At 42.1% G+C, this 19,083-nt stretch overlaps 1 protein-coding gene across 1 annotated transcript in view; it reads left to right on the plus strand.

Moving 5' to 3' along the window:
• The first annotated feature begins 351 nt into the window (after positions 1-351).
• SNAP25 (synaptosome associated protein 25) overlaps positions 352-19,083 on the plus strand; it is an 81,823-nt gene continuing 63,091 nt past the window's right edge. Inside the window, exon 1 of the mRNA XM_061208742.1 lies at positions 352-453. The gene's annotated coding sequence lies outside the window, so the exon portion shown is untranslated. The remainder of the gene's footprint in view (positions 454-19,083) is intronic.

Below are 19,083 nucleotides of genomic sequence, written 5' to 3' on the forward strand. Positions count from 1 at the left end.
TACATACACACGTACACGCAAAAAAACAGAATATCAGACGACCAGTCGCGAGATAAATGAGTTTGCCCGTGACCGGGTATTAAAATGGAGTCATAAGAATCGTCCCGTTCTGGTGTTTATAAAAGACTAAAATACAAAGGTTTGCAGTAAAGCGAACTGGGAGCTGAGTCAAGCGCTCGGCACCTCGCGGCTCCTCCCCTCCCACCGCCCGCCCCCATCCTCCCTCCGCCCTCCCCTCAACACACTTCCTCCCCGCCTCTCCGGGAGATGGCTATTAAAAGCTGCTGACGTCAAAAGGGACGGCCATCTTTGATGAGGGCAGAGCTCACGTTGCATTGAAGACGAAACCTCGAGGAGGTCAGGCGCTGTCTTTCCTTCCCTCCCTGTTCGGCGGCTCCTCCACACTTGGAACCTGCAGGGACCGGGCGAACACCACCCTCTGGAGAAGGCAAGGTAAGGAGCCCCCCTCCCCAGGTCGTGGTTCTGGCTCTAGATGGCTACATACCCAGAGGGGACCACAGCTGGGCAGACCAAGTGAGCTTGGGCAAATACAAGAATTTGTGCACCTAGGGTGCGGTATTCCGTGTGTGCGCGTCTGGCTAGACTCCCGCCTGGGGCTTTATAAAGTATTTTCGAGGTGAGCTGCTTGGGGAAGGGATGAATGGGAACAGTGCAGGTGGAGCGATGGGGAGGAAGCGCAAGAATACGTACGGAATAATAACTTACTCTCTTGAAACAGTAGTGGGACCTTCTGTCTCTTCCATTTTGCGATGCAGTTTTAAGAGATGTTTCGGCTGCTGGGTTTTGGGTTTTGTTTTTTTTTGTTTTGTTTTGTTTTGTTTCTGTAGATCAAGACAAACAAACCCTGTGGTTCTGACCCGATTATTATGACTTGTCGTTAGGGCGCTATTATCTAGGGAAGAATTAGGGAGAAGGCAGGGTGTGGGCGCTGGGGAGGCGAAAGAAGGGGGAGTTCCCGCCCCGGGCAAGCTGAGCTGCAGCCGCCACAGCAGCCTCCGTGCCCCACGGACTTGATTTATGCCGCCTGCTCCACGTCAACTGCAGGCTGGCGGGAGGCGGGCGGGTAGTGCTGGGTGGGAGGGCTCTGCGGAAGGCTGGAGGGGGCGGGGGCTCGGGCTCGCCTCCGGACTGCGGCGGCCAGCGGTCAGCACCCTGGACAGCAATACCAAGGGACTGCACTGGAGCCCGCGACCTTCCAGCACCGCGGATAGCGGTCCGGCCGCCCCGGCGCACCTACCTGCGGCAGAGATGCCTGGCCGGGGCTAGATGTTCCAGGGCTGCAGGCCAAATTGCTTCTCTGAGACTTAGGTCTCACGGAGACCCCTAATAGAGCAGGTGTAGTAGGTTAAAAGAAAAAAACAAAGAAAAAAAAAATCCTGCCTACAGGACTCCTTTGGAAACAATTACCAGCTCCCATCCTTAGCTCCTGCATAGACTAAAAAAAAAAAAAAGAAAAAAGTCTACTTGTGGAAATTTTCTGTGTTGCCCTCTCCCCTCCCCCCCCCTTTTTAGGTAAAAAACAAACACATTTTTAAAACTCTGCATTTATCCTCCAGTCAGAAATCAAGGGTTTTGTTTATTTCTGTTTTTTTTTTTAACACAGAATAGATCTGTCTACAGATCCTGGGTGGTCATGAATGAGGTATATATGAAGATGCCAACACAATCTGTTTATAGGAGCGACATATCTTTCTACATGTTTCTATTTGATAAAAAATGTAGGGGTAGTTGAACTAAGCAGAATCAACTTTAATAATGAATCCTTCTTCCTCTCCCCCATCCTTGTAATTAGGCATTGACACAAGCACACGCCCATAAAAATACATCTCTAAGAAATATTACAGGTCTTATAGGGTATAGATTTAACCTCTTTGGCCATAGTTGCAGAGTGAGGGGAAGTATTTCCTATGGACATTGGTTATCTCAGGATAGTTTCTGATTTTGACAACATTAAGACTGGCTTTCCTCAGGGGAATCTAACTGTGTCCTTCAGCGTGATGCAGATGAAAGGACCCATGGTGTTAGACTGAAACTGGACTCTGACCTAAAGATCTACTGCAATTTCCATTACAGCATTGCGGGATTTTGCTGAGGCAGTAATAAGTACTTTAACCATTTTCTACTCTGACGTTTGGAGCCTGTGAGTGAACAAAGATTATCACAGGGATATTTCCAGCTGTTTGATATAGATAAAATCAACATAAAATGACCAGGAACAAAATTGTGCTATTTGAGTAGTTGTTAAATAAGAGTAATAGCATCATATGTAAGAATGTTTATACAACGCATTAAAGAAATGCTATCATGATTCCCTGAAAAGCCTTAAAATAAGATCTTGGATTGGGTTTAGTTAGTCATTAACTCCAATCATTTATATATTAGAGGTGCTCCAATGCCGTGTCCACATAGAGAAGGTACTTTCCTTCCCAGCTATTTATTTCCTAGTGTTTTTTAACAGATAACCATGTGGTTCCATATAAGTATATACTGATCTGTTGCTGGATATGGATGTAAAATTATTATTCAAGAGTATGTAACTGCATGGAAGAATTTTACAACTCTGCAATCTGCAGATGAAATAAATAACTGTGTTTCAGTGATAGGAGGAGGGGAGACAAGATGGGTAGGAGTCTTGAAAAATGCTTTGACTTCATCCTGCACGTCCAGACAGCTCTCTGTGTAGTTGCGACAAATGAAAAAGCCTAACACTGCCGGAATTATGTGCTTGGATATTAGTAATTACTGCTGGGTTTGTTTGCTAGTGGAAGACTGGAGTAGTGGGGGCAGAGGTAGAGGACTGCAGTGAAGCTGGCAAAGGGTACAAAATCTGGGAGGAAGTGGTGATGTGCACAATTATGGAGCTAATAACTTACTGAAAAGTTTAAAAAAAAAACGTAAGTGAAACATGAATTTAACATTTACATTATTGATAAGCTTCAGGAAAAAACTCAAGAGATTTCCTATTTTAAGTTTTAAATTTGAACAATCCAGGGCAATATGGTGAGCAGAGGCAGGCGCAGATGGACATAGAGATGTGCCAGGAAACACACAGACCCTCCAATGGTACCTGCTTGTTTGCTCATTGGCATTTTCTGCTTTACCACCTTGGCATTCAGAATATGAAACAATTTGTAATCTTATTAACCTCTCCATGGTAAAATCTACCAAGAATTCACAATTTTATTTTTACTTCGTTAAACATGCACGACCACACATGCACAAACACAATACAAACTGCCTCTGAATTAGCTTATATAAAGACATTTCTAAACTCTAAGTGTTGACCACAGAGTGATGGTTATCAACCAGAAGATTGATGTGTCTGCCAGTAGCACCTCTTCTCATAGCAGCCAGCCTTCAGCAGAGCGTGTAGGTTTTGACGATTAGGAGAAATGAGAGATAATTTGAGAAAGAGGTTGACAAAGGAGACATGAAAGATAAAAATAGATAAATCTGCTTTTTATATGATGTACTATGAATAAACTATTTTTCTCACATCATGGAACTGCTTTACAATTCTATAAAGGTAAGGAAATTGGTGTTTTCAACCTCAGTGCTAAATATATTTCTGCAGTGTCATCCCTTGTCAGCAGGGACCAACCTGATTGGAAGATATTGATCAATCAGTGAGCACCAGATACATAAATGAACCCCACTGAGGATGTAAAATCTCATGCTTATATAGTCTTTGACCTCAATAAGTTTAACATCTAGTACTCTTAATGAAAACAACAAACAATAAAAATTAATAATACCAGAAGGAAAATGCAATAAAACAGTAGAAGAAAAATCATGAGGGAGTGTATAATTATTTGCCAAGTCAATGCGACCAAAAATAAGGAATGCAAATTCTGAGAAGGACAATATTTCAGTGGACTAGATTGATCCGAGACAGGAAGCAGGACCTGAGCTGGTTTTGGAGGTTGGAGAGAAGTGAGGGGACTCTGCTAAGTAAAAGTTATAGCATAGGCAGAACTACAAGTTAGGCAAGCCCAAGTTATGGTCAGCAAACCCTAAAAATGCCCATCCATTTGGGTGAAGTGGGACGCTTATAAAGGGGAATATGCTGGAACTGTGAGTTGGAGCCGTCTATGAAAGGCCTTGAATGCCACACTGAGGACTTAGTGCTTTATCCTCTAAAGTTGATTTCTGAGCAGAAGCTGATATAACAAACTAACCATGTCTTTTTTAGCATCTTGGAATTGCTATTGACTGAGTGGAATTAAATTTACATTCTTCCAGAAATAGAGGGGAGCAAACTGTTATCATAAAGGATGATTAATTTAAAAAATAATAACCAGTCCTCATTTAGTCATCTATTAAGTCCACCCTTCAGTATATACATGGGCTTCTAAGTCCTACCCAGAAGTTAATTGTAAGTTTCAAATTTTCATTATTGACTAGAACAAATTATTCAAGATGAGTGCCTACCAAGAAGATTGAAAATCGGGTCAGGCATCTGGGGATGAGAGGTGTCCAGCAGGTACACTTGAATAATAAACACGCAGAACACTCTCTTGGACCCTCTGAGTATTCTGCATTGTCAAATACACCGACTGGATAGATGAAAAAAGATGCCAGGTTTTCTGTTCATGTTTCAGGCAGCATGACACATAGGACCAGCTCCAAGTGGCTAAAACTGGACAAAAAAAAAAGGAAGGAAGGAAGGAGGGAGGAAAGAAAGGAAAGAAGGAAGGAAGAAAGGAAAAAAGAAAGAAAGGAAGAAAGAAAAAGATACTATGGTAAAATTTTGAAAAACTGAGGTGAGGTGGGTAGTATATCATATTTCTTTCCCTACCATCCTAGCATCCTAGCTGACTTTTGCTGATTACCCTCACTCCAGGGCTTGCTTGAGGTCTGAACTATACCCATTTCATTTTTAATCTTATGGTTACTACTCTCACAACAGAGCTTCACAATTCCAAATTCTGACAGAACTGCTGAACTGAAAGAGTCAATGGCTTCATGTGGAGGAATAAATGGCAGTTGCAGACATAGAGCTTGTTGCCATTTCAATTCTCACTCTGAAGTGTCAAGGGACTATTCTCATCTGTTCTTCACCAAAACACTGGCAGAAGAGACATCCTTAGGATAACTTGTTGATTTCTAAGCTGACTCCCTGGGGCAAAATTGGAGGTAGTGACGTTTGATGCTTTAGGAGGTCAGACTGGTGGTTATTAAACCGAGTGCAGAAGGCCTTCCAAGTTATTAAGTAGGAAGGAGGATATATGACAGAGCATTGAGGAAGCAGGACATGATGAGTGGAGAAAGAGGTTTTAAAAAATTATTCTTACAAGAGGAAAGAGGCTTCAGAGAAATTTCCAGAGAATGCTGTCTGCACTATGAACTCTTCAGAATTACTGTCATTGCTGTAATGATAATAGCTACTTGTTTCTACATAATTTTCTTCACAAGGATCTCAAAGCACTTCACCCAATATAAAAGTCCAAGCAGTTTCTGATTTCCAAGTGAATGGTACAAACCATAGTCATATATGATATTAGATAACATTTCATATATGATATTTAGGTAACATTTAGTAAGCCATAAATCTGATTTAGAACAGAGATACCCAAAGCAGTGATTAAGGGTCTAAGCTCTTAATTATATACTCTGCTACCTCTTGCATCATCCACATTTTTCATACTGGCTAAATAAGTCACAGAGAATGTATATGATTTTTTTTTAAATTAATTAATAGGTCTGTGGGAGAGAAGAGTGAACCACTAATTCTAAAAGCTTTTACCTGTACTAGCTCACTGAATCCTCATAACAATCCTATAATCAGGGTACTATTATTATTTCCATTTTACAGATGAGGAAACTGAGGCAAAGAAAGCCTAAATAACTTGCCTTACATCACAGAACAGAGCCAGGATTTAAATGCAATCACTCTTACTCCAGGGTCTAAGCTCTTAATTATATACTCTGCTACCTCTTGCATCATCCACATTTTTCATACTGGCTAAATAAGGCACAGAGAATGTATATGATTTTTTTTCTTTTTTTTTTTGCAATATCTTTTCCCTTTCAGTTGGACAGCTGAGCATGATGGCAAGGATGCAGATCAGGAGCCAGGAGACCTGGATCTAGCCCTGAAGCAATTGCTTGTCATTTTCTTTAAATAAGTCATTCAACCACTATTGAACTCAGTTTCTTCATCTGTAGAATGACAGCAGAATTGAACTAAGGTTTTCCAATATCCTTGCCATTCAGAAGTCAATGATATCGGTGGTGAAAACTCTAGGTAGTAAGTCTGAGGCCAGTGACCTGGTAGTCTCAGATGGCACTGCCTTAATACTGCTTCAGTAACTGACCTGACTCCCTCCCTCATTGTAAGATTAGTTATATCCACAGCACGCCCTGCAATCTCTCTCTTTTTTTCCCTCAGTAATTTCTTTGACATCATCTTTCTGAAGTCTTTCTGGTCAGACTTAAGAAATCCTGACTTTTTCCTCAAAGCCCTGATCTGCGTCATCACTGCTATGGGGATCTCCCCTCCTTCTCAATCGGATTTATTGCTGTCTGGCACAGACTATTTTCTACAACCTGCCTAAACTTTTTATAATTCTTTTTTCAACCTAATTAACTGTTTTAAAAAATTTCTTTCTAGACCCCCTTTTGATCATGTCTTTATGTCTGACTTAAAGCAATTTATTAGCTGCTATTTCCTCATTCCTCTTTTTTCCTCCGCCTCTTAGAAAAGGGGAAACAGAAGCTTTTAAAGAGTCTGTGAGCTCTTAAGTACTTAAATAGCAACATTTCCATAAGGCCTGAGTTATATGATTTAAGTAGCCAGCTCAAAAACCAATAAAATTTGGAGGATGGAGAGGTGGTGGTAAAATAACATAACAAAAAAGCTTCAAGGACAAGGGACTAGGAGAGGAGGAAGCTTTAAAGCCTATGAGATATAAAGTTCAGAGGCTAGCAGTTGGCGGTACAATATTTATTAATTAAATTCACAAGTTCCAGAAAAGCCATGTTCTCCTTGTTGCTATAAACTCATTCTTACTGCAGATTTCAGCATCTTTCCATCACAGTAAAGCATTGACAAGAGGAGTTGCTAACTGATTTTCTTACTGTTAACTCACAGAGGTTAGCTTCAGTAGTGATTAACTGATGAGAAGAACAAATCTGTATTCCCAAAAAGAGATGGGGAAAATCCTGTTTAAGGGTTAGTGCTTCCTTTTAAATGCTTAACAACCATTCTGGAGAAACTCAAAGTGAATTAACAATGTTCACACCAGATTGGTACTGAATGACAGCTGTGCTAGGTTTATGAACTGCTTTCTGTGGTCATGGAAAAATAAATTTGATCCTCTTAGCTTGTAAAAGAAGATGAATTATGATCCCTGTGAAGGGAAAATTAAAAGAACTTACTATCTTTTATTCTATTTTGGGGTTTTTGTTGTTGATTTGATTTGGTTCCTATTACCCAAAGATGGCTAATTCTCATGTCTTAAATTGAGACTGTTTGCACTTTCTGCTGACTCACCTCATTTTATACTTGAAGATGGCCCATTTTATACTTGAAGAGCAATGTTATTTTCCTGCTAGAATGGTAGGTCTGACAAAATGACCATCTGGTCCCGGCTTCCCCATCACTTCCTATATCCAAATGACCCTAGTTATAGATTTTGAACTTAGGAGATGACTTTTCATGCCTGCAGGCTTGAATGAGTGGTTTCTGTCCTTTACTGATGACAACATGTAAGAAAGTGAAAGCCTCTTAGGTGCCCCCCGAGGCCAGAGTCGCCCTGTACTCCTGCCTCATTCCTATTCTAGAGAAATCTCTCAATTCAGCTCAGAGAGTCCTACAAGTTGAACAGAATTCCCTTCCATGGAGAATCTCAGACCAAATTGCTGATCACCTTTATTCATGTTTTGTACAATTTCATAGAATAGTGACTGACAAATTGCAAAACAGTATATTTCTTAAATTTCCCTGAAGTTAGTCTGAGGTTGGTCTGACAGCTAGTTACAGGTAAATCACACTGCAGCTTTTCCGTTGATAAACAGAAAGTAGAAGGAAATAAATGCCAGTAAGTCTGCTAGAAAGAACACTGGCAAATGATTTCAATATGCAGTAGTCCTGTTGAGTGAATTTTTTTTATTTTAATAAGAAAGTCCATTATAACTTCATTATAACACTAGAAATCAAGATAGTGTTCCTAATTTATGCCTGAGAAATTGCTGAATATATCTACTTTTCCAGTTTCAAGATGACTATTCCTGTATTCCTCAAACATAAATCAGCTGTCATTATGGCACTCTTCACTAATTAATTAATTCAACAAATATTTATTGAGCATCTGTCATGTACCAGGAAAACATAGTACTGGTTACTGAAGATAGAGCAGTGAATAAAACATGAATGATTCTGCCCTCAGTGTATTTTGATGGGCATCCCTTCTTGAGGTATTATTTTAGAAGACATGTTTCACATAGAATCCCTTTTAGACTCTAAGACATTAACCCAACTTAGAAAAGAACTTGGCTGTCTATCCAAAATATGCAATTGACTAAAGGTTTCTACTGAGTGATCAGTGTCCATGGAAAGGTTGCTGTCATAAACAGAATGTAAATTAAGAACCAGCCTCAGCCATCAAGGAACTTAGTAAATATCTAAGATATGCCCTTGTATAAATTTGCCTCTATTTATGTGGCAGTATTACTAAAATTTCCTTTCAGTACATGTTATATTCCAGTATCCCGGTCTCTCCCTATACAGACCATTCCCCACCACTCATGGGGAGAACAGGTCAGGCTTCAAGAAACATGGTATCTCCTAGGCTAGAAAACCTAGTCCCAACTATAAAATTCGTGAAGCAATGCAAGAATAGAATGACAGAGAAACGGCAGCATCTTTTGGATGACAGTACCTCCCGGGCCAATCCACGTTCCTCCTCTGAAAACTCCCTATCATTAAACAAGTTTACAGATTCAGGATCAAATAGAAGAATGTATTAGTCTCCCAACTCTTGCTTTTCAAAATTTACCTCTTCTTACCAATGAGCAATGCTCCCATTTATCACATTGCTTTGTAATTATGTACTTATGCATTTCTCTTCCTTAACAGAATATAAAAGTCTTTGAGAGCAAGGGCAATATCTTAACCATCTTTGAATCCTCAGTACCTATAACAGTTCCTATCACACACCAGCTATTCAGGAAAAGAATGAGTGAGTGGGAATACCAGCTACCCCTTTGCAGAGAAAAGAATTCTACCACTGTAAGTAATTCCTTCTTTAACTGGTCAGAGGTTATGATCAGAACTTGGGAATACAGATTCACCCTGAATGTTGGAATAAAATTATGTCCCAAGGAAGCACTTTTGTTCATCCCAACTAGCTGCCAAACTTTAGCAAATAATTTGTTTTTCTGACCTGCTGTTTTATCGCCTATGCATCAGGGGCTAAAATGCTAATGAAGAATCTGAAGAGTCTCATGAAAAGCATTGCTAAAAGCAGGTTTATATAAAGAAATGAAGAACCATTGCCTATGACCTATTTAGGTCAATTTCACATATAAAACAAAGCTGTTTAACATATATAAAATAATGCAGTTAAAATTCTTTACTTTTCATTAATATGGAAAGAATATTTTTGATGCCCCTCTTCACATGTTCACTGAGACATATAGTCATCAGGGAAGTAGATTGGTGGCTTCAGCCATCTCTTGTCTTTGGGGCCACATATTTGCTGCTTCTCTGTTAGAATTGGTGGCATGGTGTATACAAGCTCTCCATGTTGATTTGGCTTCCTAGAAAATGTCCTCCAAACACATCAATTTCTAACCTATCCTTTCAAACATCCAGTGTCCTCTTGCCTAGGAGAGAAAAATAAACTGAGGCATGATGTGGTAAATCAGTCCCATTTATCACTGAGAAAAAGCCATTACCAATGGAGCATTGAATGTTGCACTTTTCCCCCCAGTCCTTCTTATGAAACAACTCTAAAACCACTGTGCCCTACTTTCTCCAGCTGAGAATGAAGGTACGACTTGTTGACCATAAGAAAAAAGTAACTAATTTATTGAATGCCCATAGTATGCTGAGCTAGACCCTTGGCATACATTAGCTCATTTAATTTCCATGGCAACCTTAAAAGCATTTGGAATTCTTGTCTCTCTGTCTACAAAGCCCATGTTTTTCCCCACAACCTCATGAATTTTCCCATGAGTCGCACACAATCCATTGAGATCTTCTAATAGAAAGTATGCTCCTGATATGTAGAACATGAGTCAGCAAAATCCAAAGAACTCAGTCCTGTGGTCTAAAAAGTCAGGTGAGATGTGGTGGTATGAGCTACCTGGAGAAACTAAATATCCAGACAAACTCATGGAGCACTGGATTAAGAGTCAGAGGGCTGTATACTTGGCCCATCTCTGCCACTTCAGTTGTATCACCCTGACCAACTTACCTAACTTGAACTGAGCTTCAGTTTTCATATCTGTACAAAGAAAGCAATAGCTGCCATGCATACATCCTGTGGTTGTTATGTGACTCTGAGCTAATGCTTGTGAAGTATTGTTACCTCCACTTGGGAGAGAAGAATGAACTGTTGTTATCATGTTCCATTGTCCACTGTTTGCTGTGCCAGATTTCCAGTGTTCTTATTGCAGGCCATATGCTTCTTTTCCTCTTTATAATGTGGATTTTGCTTAAAGAAGTAACAGGTCCTGCCATCACACTATTTTTTAGCTTGAGCAGCATGCATGATAAAATGGGAAAATGTGTCAACAGTCTTTGATTTTTCTATTTGTGGGAGGGTTTTTTAAATGCCTTTGAATTGCATCTCTGCTTCGGCTTTGTGACTTTCAGGATAACTTTTGGAGATGAAGAAGCTCAGGTTATGCTTTAATGAAACACTGGTCCCCTCTTGTTTAATGCATTGGGTGTTAAGGCCCTTGAGGAGTTAAAAAGAAATGATATGCAAAATTACTTGCCTTTCTTTAGCTTAAGAAAAATAATTTTGCTGTGAGCTATTTAGTGAACCGTTACTGAAGCTGCATCTGTTGGCTTCATTTTGTATTGAGTGTAATGTTTTTTGTCGGGGAGTGTTGGGTTGCTTATTAAATATTGCATGTGTGTTTTTGTATGTGCACACAATATATAGGCAGAGAGGTGCAAACACAGACTCTTGCTTGCAGCCAGCTTTAGGTACAAGATTCCTACATGCATCACCTCATTGTCAAAACCTTTAGCTATATTCATATAAACCAATAAATATAAAATATATATAACAGAGCAAGTTATGTGAACTGCAAAATGTATGATCCTAGGCTGCATTCACAGAATGATTCCCCTCCAAAGTTGGAAAATGCTCCCAAAGCAATTCTCTATGCAGCAATGGCCTCAAATTTTGGGAGAATTCCTGCAAATCTAGGCTTACAGGACAAGAGGGCTTGCTGGGAAAGATTTTTGAAATCCACACTGTCTTTTGAGCACCTACTGTGTTCTACTTGTTATATTACTGTCCACTGTAGCTAGTAGTATTATATTTAATTTCTACACAACCTCCTAAATGGTGAACATAATTTTCCACACTTGACTCAGAGAGGATACTGTTTGGTCAAGGTCCTGCCAAGGTGCTAATTGCTGCCTCTCTCCCCCTTCATGAACCAACTGGTATATACGTTAGTGGTGAAAATATCAGGATTTTTGTCAAAGCTTGATTGGGAGAAAATGGTTAGAACCAGCAGCCAGAATCAGACTAGTTCTACTCCTAGTCCTTCTCCAAGTCTAGACATGGAGACCCACCAAAGGAGGAAGGGCTACAGAGATAAGTGTAGTCAGGCACAGCTAGAATACCTTAGGTCCTGCCCCTACTCCCCCACTCACCCCTCCCAAGGTGCAGAACATGCCTCAGAAGATTTGCAGCTTGGAGGAGCAGAAAATGCAACCTTGCTATGAGTAAGAAAAAGAAAAAGCCAAGTGGAGGACTGAGGTATGCTTGCTCACTGCCCATTTCCCATCTCACAGAGCACTTAAGTTGGGGGTTGGAAGGGCAAATAAAGGAAGGGGTGGAAGGGATGGTGGAAACTATCTTCCTAATACTAATCTTCCCAAAGAGTGAAGGTTCCTATTTTAAGGGACAAGGGAGGAATTAATGAGTCTGAGAGGCAGAGAATGGATCCTCCTTCCACACAGCTAATAAAAGAAGGAACTTGAGTTTGAATTTAAGATCCCAAGTGCAATATTACTGACCCTTCAGAATCAGTGGCTCCTTACTCTAGGACATTGGTTCGCAAACTGTGATCTTTGGACCAGCAACATGAGCATCACCCAAGAGTTTGTTCGAAATGCAATTCTCAGGCCCCACGCCGTCCTACTGTCTGAAACTCTAGGGATGGGGGAAGAGTTTTCTGTTTTCATCACCTCCAGGTGATTCTGATGCATGCTCAAGTTTGAGAACCAATATCCTAGAGATCTTTGGTAGCTCCTTCAAATGTTCACATTGATCTTGAGCTGGGTCTGATGAGGATGAGGTGTTTCCCCTCTTCTCTGCCTTACAAAGGCTGTGACTAGGTACTTGGAGAGAGAAGTGCTGTCCTGGGACACTGGATAGAAGTCTCCACTCACTCTTCTGACCTAGTTATAAGGATGCTATTGTCCATCAGAATGAGTTTGAAGGATGAGGAAGACTAGTGTCCACAGAATGAAGACGGGGGTTGTGTGTGGGGAACATAGGGCTCCTTTGTTATCTTTTTTCCCCTGCATCAATGACTCAATCTCTGGCTCCCAGAATCTTGCTCCCAAAACTTAACAAAGTATAAAATCTCACCAAATGACAGGATAGTCCCTTCTTTCTGCAGTCCGAGCCTGCAGCCTCTGACGGACACCAGAGAGGAAATGGTACCCACTGTGCAAAGGACAAAGCAGATCCCATTGCTTTTGCTTTGGGCTCCTCAATAAACTGCCACAGGTGTAAGAAGGGGCCTGACCCTTTCCCACTCATCCTGCAATTTTTTGTTTTCTGCTCTGGCTCAGAGCACCAATCATCCTGGGGGAAAAGATCCTGATGGCTCACATCACCCTTCTTTTTTGCCCTCATCTTACATAGAATTATAGATTTGGGTTGCTAGGGCAGAACATACAAATTAGCACTTTTTAGAAAATGACAAATGACTAAGCCCAGAGATAAATTCCTTACCAAAGTCACAGTGTGAGCATTATAGCCAGGGCTCCTGACTCACAGTTCAGTGCTCTTTTACTGTGTTGTGCTTTCTTGCCACTTCTGCCTCATCTCTTCCACATTTTCTTTCCAGCACAGACCCACACCCTGCTCAGGAAATCTCTCAGTCTGCTGTTCCCCTCAGAGGTCTCCAGCCTCAAATGGTAACCCAACATTTATAAAAGCATTTTAGGAACATTCCCATGATTCTGAGCTGCCAGGTAGAGCATCCTGAAATGATTGGCTATATTGTTTATGTCTATTTGGGTTTTGCACACAACAGAAAAACCCAAATATAAGTGATTTAGGCAAAAATGGAGATGATTGATTGCTCAAAGAATCTGAGTAAATGTTGAATAGTCAAACCATGGGAAGGGCAGAGAGGTTGCTGGAACTCAGGAACAACTCAGGGTTGAGTTGAGTTGAGTTGAGTCAAGCACCACCAAGGCTCTCGTGCTGCCTCCTCCCTGTGCTTCTTTCTATACACTGACTTCATTTTCTCTTGTTAAAAAGTCATTTCCTCCCTCTATATATCAGAAACATGGACACCTAATTTGTACTCCTTACACATCCACTATAGAAAAGGGACTGCCATTTTCTGCACCCCATGTTAAAAAATCTCAGGGAAAGGCTCTGATTGGTCCAGCTTGGGCCAGGTGCCAAGCTTACACCAATGAATTGAATGAATGCCAAGCTCCACACCAATGGTGTGGAGCATCACGGAACAGTATGTCTTATGTGCTGGAGCCACACAATTCAGTTGGGGGAAGAACCAGGTTCAAGGTTGACATAATAAGCCATATTATGTGTCCTATATACACAGACAATTTTTAGCAGGTCACTTACCAAACACTTGTATTTGTTTAAAGATTTTTTTTGGTTTTTTTTTACAAGTTGTTTCCCCAATATGATCTAATTTTTTAACTTCATGACAGCTCTGGAAAGGAAGATGATTTTTTAAAAAGTAACCATTTTGTGGATATACAAACTGAGGCCTAAGAAATTTGATTGACCTGGAAAACATCACCTACCTACTTAAGTTGATGGCAGAGCCAGCTCAAAGGATGAAGATTGAACAGATGTTCAGTTTTGCTCCTAATCCATGGATGACAAGCTAATGACCCCTAGGCTTAATACTATCCACAAACTTGTTTCATTTGGCCAATGCTGAGTTTGCAAACATCTTAAATCTGAATGCCTTAAGGCAGAGTATTTCTTCTCCAATTTGCCACAGAGCCTAACACTACATGTCTTCATATACCTGCTTCAGTCCATACATCTGTATTATCTTCCCAACACCTGTAGGCATTTGAGTTTGTTTCCACTGCTTACCAAAGTTGTGGCATTCTTGGTGGTTCTGTGATCTTGCCAGAATCAGATACAGCTAGAAGTTTCCTGGGTTATTTTGTCGCAACTTTTCCTAGTCTTCTTAAGTTAAGTCAGTATTTGGAGACAAGATTGGTTGCCTTAAATAGACCAACCAAGTTTCGGGGTTTTTTTCTTTTTTTGATCTGAATAGAGTTAGCTTTTTTGTTCTTCCCACTGACCCTCTTGGCAGTCTGAGGAAGCCTTTGGATCCCTTTGCAGAGTGGTATTTTTTTTTTTTAATTTAATTATTTATTTATTTATTTTTGGCTTGTGTTGGGTCTTTGTTTCTGTGTGAGGGTTTTCTCTAGTTGCGGCAAGCGGGGGCCACTCTTCATCGCGGTGCGCGGGCCTCTCACTATCGCGGCCTCTCTTGTTGCGGAGCACAGGCTCCAGACGCGCAGGCTCAGTAGTTGTGGCTCATGGGCCCAGTTGCTCCGCGGCATGTGGGATCTTCCCAAACCAGGGCTCGAACCCGTGTCCCCTGCATTGGCAGGCGGATTCTCAACCACTGCACCACCAGGGAAGCCCCCAGAGTGGTATTTTTTAATGTATAAAATAAAACAAAGGATTTCATAGGTAACCAATTATATTAAAGTATAGTTATCAAAATATTTAAATTGTGGATAACAATATATAATCTTTTAAAAATTAAGCATTAAATAATAATATTTGGTCCAATAACTACCATAATTTCAAAGTGGTGCTGAGAATATGATATTCTGAGATATTTGCAACAGCTATAAAGTGATATGAAAACATCCTGAGATTTCTACTGGTGGCTCATCAGGGTTTGAGCTCTCTTCCCGCCCCCTCGGTGGTGGCGTGGTGGGGTGAAGTCGACGGAGTGGAGGGAGGGGTGTGTCTTCATGTCATCCAGGCGCCAGTGACAGCTGGGAGACCCTGAAGCAGTTGGTCTTTGTTAGGTAACGATTTACGCTAAAACTTAGCGGCTTGAAACAAATATTTCTTACCGCTTATGGGTCTGTGGGTGACCTAGGCGGTTCTTTATTCAGCTGGTCGATTGGCTGGAGTCTTGTTGGTCCACGACATCCTCACTTCCATGAGTGACGGTTGGTGTTGGCTCTCGGCTGGGGTTAATAGGGGTGACTAGACCACATACCATTCAAAAACAGCACAAGAGGACAAGCCACCAGGTGTAGGCACTTCTCAAGTCCAGTGAGGCCACATTTGCTATTGTCCCATTGGCCAAAGTAAGTCACATGGCCAAGTACAGAATCCGTGTGGGAGGGGCCACCCAAGATTATGGATACTGAGAGGTGAATTATTACAGCCATTTTTGTAAAAATATCTACCACAGCCCCCCAATCTTGGGAGCGTAAGTCACAGAAAGCCCCTCCATCTGCCATAGGCTGGCTCTAGGCTCTACCTGTCCATCCTGGGGCTGCATAACTTCCACTAAATTCCACAAAGCACGAAACCTGGGCATGCGTTATTATTACCCTGCCACTGTCAGCCTTCCAATTCCTTCCTCAGCCAGATTTGGAGCCCTTGGGCTTAAGTTTTGGATATCCTTGGGTCAAGAGGGCACCTGGAACACCTTGCTGCGTCTCTCCAAGGCAGCTAAGCAATCACAGACCCAGATGTCTGGTAAATTCAGGAGAAAGTCAAAGGGAAAATTTTCTGCTCTGAACTTTGACGATGAGTAAGACTTTCTGGGCTCAAACTGGAAAAAAATATCAGTTTCCTACTGTTTTGTGATGATGTTTCTTTATCTGAAATTTCACTTGGGCTTGTCTCGGTGAAAGCAGTTGTATTTGAAGTTTTTTCTCTGTCCTTCCAGAAGGCCCTCCTGTTTAAGAAAACCCTGATTTCTCCTGTAATTGCAAGATCTCCCCATAATGGTAGAAACAATCCTCAGCCAACCCTTTATCCAACGAGTGCTTTGGAAATGGGAACCCGAGGGATGAGACAGTGGAAAAAACCCTGAAGCCTTTTCAGCTGCGCTGCTGCGTCACGGAAACAAACCAGGCACCTGCATCGGGGCCTCGCAGCAGACCCACGAGAGCCTTCGTCTTAGCTCTTCCGTAGATTAGCAGAGAGCGCCCGGCTCACCCAGCTATCTAGTCAGGCACTCTCAAAGAGCATTCTGAGACCTGACTGTTCATTTTCTCAAATCACTTCAGATATCAGATGGCAGACTCCTAGGATCACACCCTGGGCAGAAGAGCCGTCCACTTGCTTAATCCTCTACCGGCTTCAGGTTACTGAACCCCCAAAGCAAAAAAACAAAAGAAACTACAAATGTAAAGGCTTCTAAATTATTTAATCGGAATGCCCTCTTAAGTTGGGTCCTCCCAGAAGCAGACCCTGAGGGAAGGATGTAGTGCGCATACTTTATTTGGGAGATGATCCTAGGAAGCAGTGGTCAGTGAGGAGGGAAGCTAGATGGGGTGGGAAAGAAGCAAATACAGGGGGCATCAGAGTGCAGGGTACCACCTGCTGGGGTTCAGTCCTGCTAGGACCTCTCTCAGAGGGAGTGCACAATATGCCTGAATTACCCCACCTGAAGGGCAAGGAATTTAAGGTATTTATGTACCAACTCCCATCCTTCAGTGGCTAAGGCCTCTTCCCAGGAGTGTAAACTTGCACCCAGCCCTGTAAGAGGCTAAGCCTACTCCTGAGACTGGAGAGATCCCTAAGGCACCGAGTCATAGATGCTTGTCATAGAGGCTCTCAGAATATACAGGAGAGGTGAGTACCAAGGTGATATAGGTGGAGCATCAAGAATGGCTGCTACGATTTTGCAACTTGTCATCTCCAGACACCCCAAGCATCAAAACAGCTGTCTCCAGCTTTGGCACATTGATATTTCAGCCCTTCATTTATTCAACATGTATTCACTGGGCTCCAACTGGGTACCATTTATTCAGCACCCGTCTGCTAGGCATTAAGCTAAGGTTTTTGCATACATCATCTCATTTGATTCCCATGACAACCTACAAGGTATTATTTGTTTCATTTTACAGCTGAGAAAACTGAGATTCAGTGAGTAATTTACGGTAAGTAAAATTACCTTAGTCCCTCAGCTTGAAAATGACAGAGCTAAGATTCTCATCCAGGTCCATTTTCCAAGTCTAAGCTCCATTCACTGTAACCCCAGCCCAGTTCTCAAGTTGGCTCTAGTGAGTTAACTCCTGTCCCTTCAGTGTTGCAAACCCTCTCTAAGGATAGTGGACTGTCCCTCACATCCTCCAGGCCCCCCTTACCCTGGGCCCTGTGACCACTTTCTCCAAGCTCACTACATCTTTGAATCTCCGGATCCTTAAACACCTTCAACTCACACCCACCCATGATCTGTGCTCCTCCAACCAGTATCAGGGGTTTTGGCAGGTCCTGCTACTTCTGGTTTCCTACTAAAGGAATCGGAGAATCATCTGTTTGTGGCATCTTGTGATTTTAAGGATGATTTCACCCATGAGCCCCAAGCAAACAGGATCAAATGGTTTGTTTTTAAGCATCAGACAAAAATGTAAGTCCCACTTTACCGTTGTTAGTATTTTAAAAATAAAATGGCGTGGGGTGAGGAACAAGAGAGGGAATAATTAATTCCAGCCTGCCAGCAGGGGAGTGGGAAGGAGTCGGCAGCTCCCGCAGTCCCAGGGAGGATACCGCAGCAGTCAACACAGAACTTCAGCCTCCAGATGGCAAAAAAATATAAAGGGGAGCATGTGGGGTGCAAAATGATGCTGCACAGCTCCATTTTAGAGCCATTATATCGGACTTCATGGGAACCCTGCTATCACTTTGAAAAACATCATCGATAGAGCATCAGTGCCAATATGAACTCTGCTGCTCTGAAGTCAGTATTGGTGAGTGGCAGAAACTCTCCACCCCTCACGGGACAAAAACAAATTAAAGTTGGACTTGAAAGAACCAAAACAAGGGGTCTTTGATGGAAAATGCCCTGGTATAGATCAGTGAGTGTAAATTTCACACCATGGGTCCAAAGAGACCATTTAAATGGTACAATCCAAAGTGCTTTAATGGAGAATGAAGGTTAGGGCGCCTTGGGTCATTCACACCTAGTTTTGAATCCCATCTTAGATCCGAGCTCTGGGGCCTTTTGAACCACTCAATGTGCCATGCCACCCCTGTGCCCCCAGGGGTGGGGTTACATTGTAGAATCATGGAATGTTGAGCTGGAAGAAATGTTGCGAAGCCTTCAACTCAACCCCCTCACTCACAAGTAAGGACACTGTTGTGACTTTGTTATAACGCTTGCTAAGTGGAGCCTCCGCACTACACTGTGATACCCGTGAGCCTTCCCTAAGTAGAGGAGCGGAGGGAGACAAGAGGAGGTAGAAGCCCTCTGACTTGGGGGAGGCAGCACCGGGAACCCACAGGGGCCTCTCTGGAGCCCAGGTGTATTCCTTATCTATTGCTGTGTAACAATATTACCTCAAACTTAGTGGCTTAAAACATCTCACACATTCCATTGGTCAAGGGTCTGAGCACCATGTGGCCGGGCTCTCTGCTGAGGGTCTCACAGCTGCCGTCC

The sequence above is a fragment of the Eubalaena glacialis genome, chromosome 13, assembly GCF_028564815.1.
Source record: "Eubalaena glacialis isolate mEubGla1 chromosome 13, mEubGla1.1.hap2.+ XY, whole genome shotgun sequence".
Lineage (NCBI taxonomy): Eukaryota > Metazoa > Chordata > Mammalia > Artiodactyla > Balaenidae > Eubalaena > Eubalaena glacialis.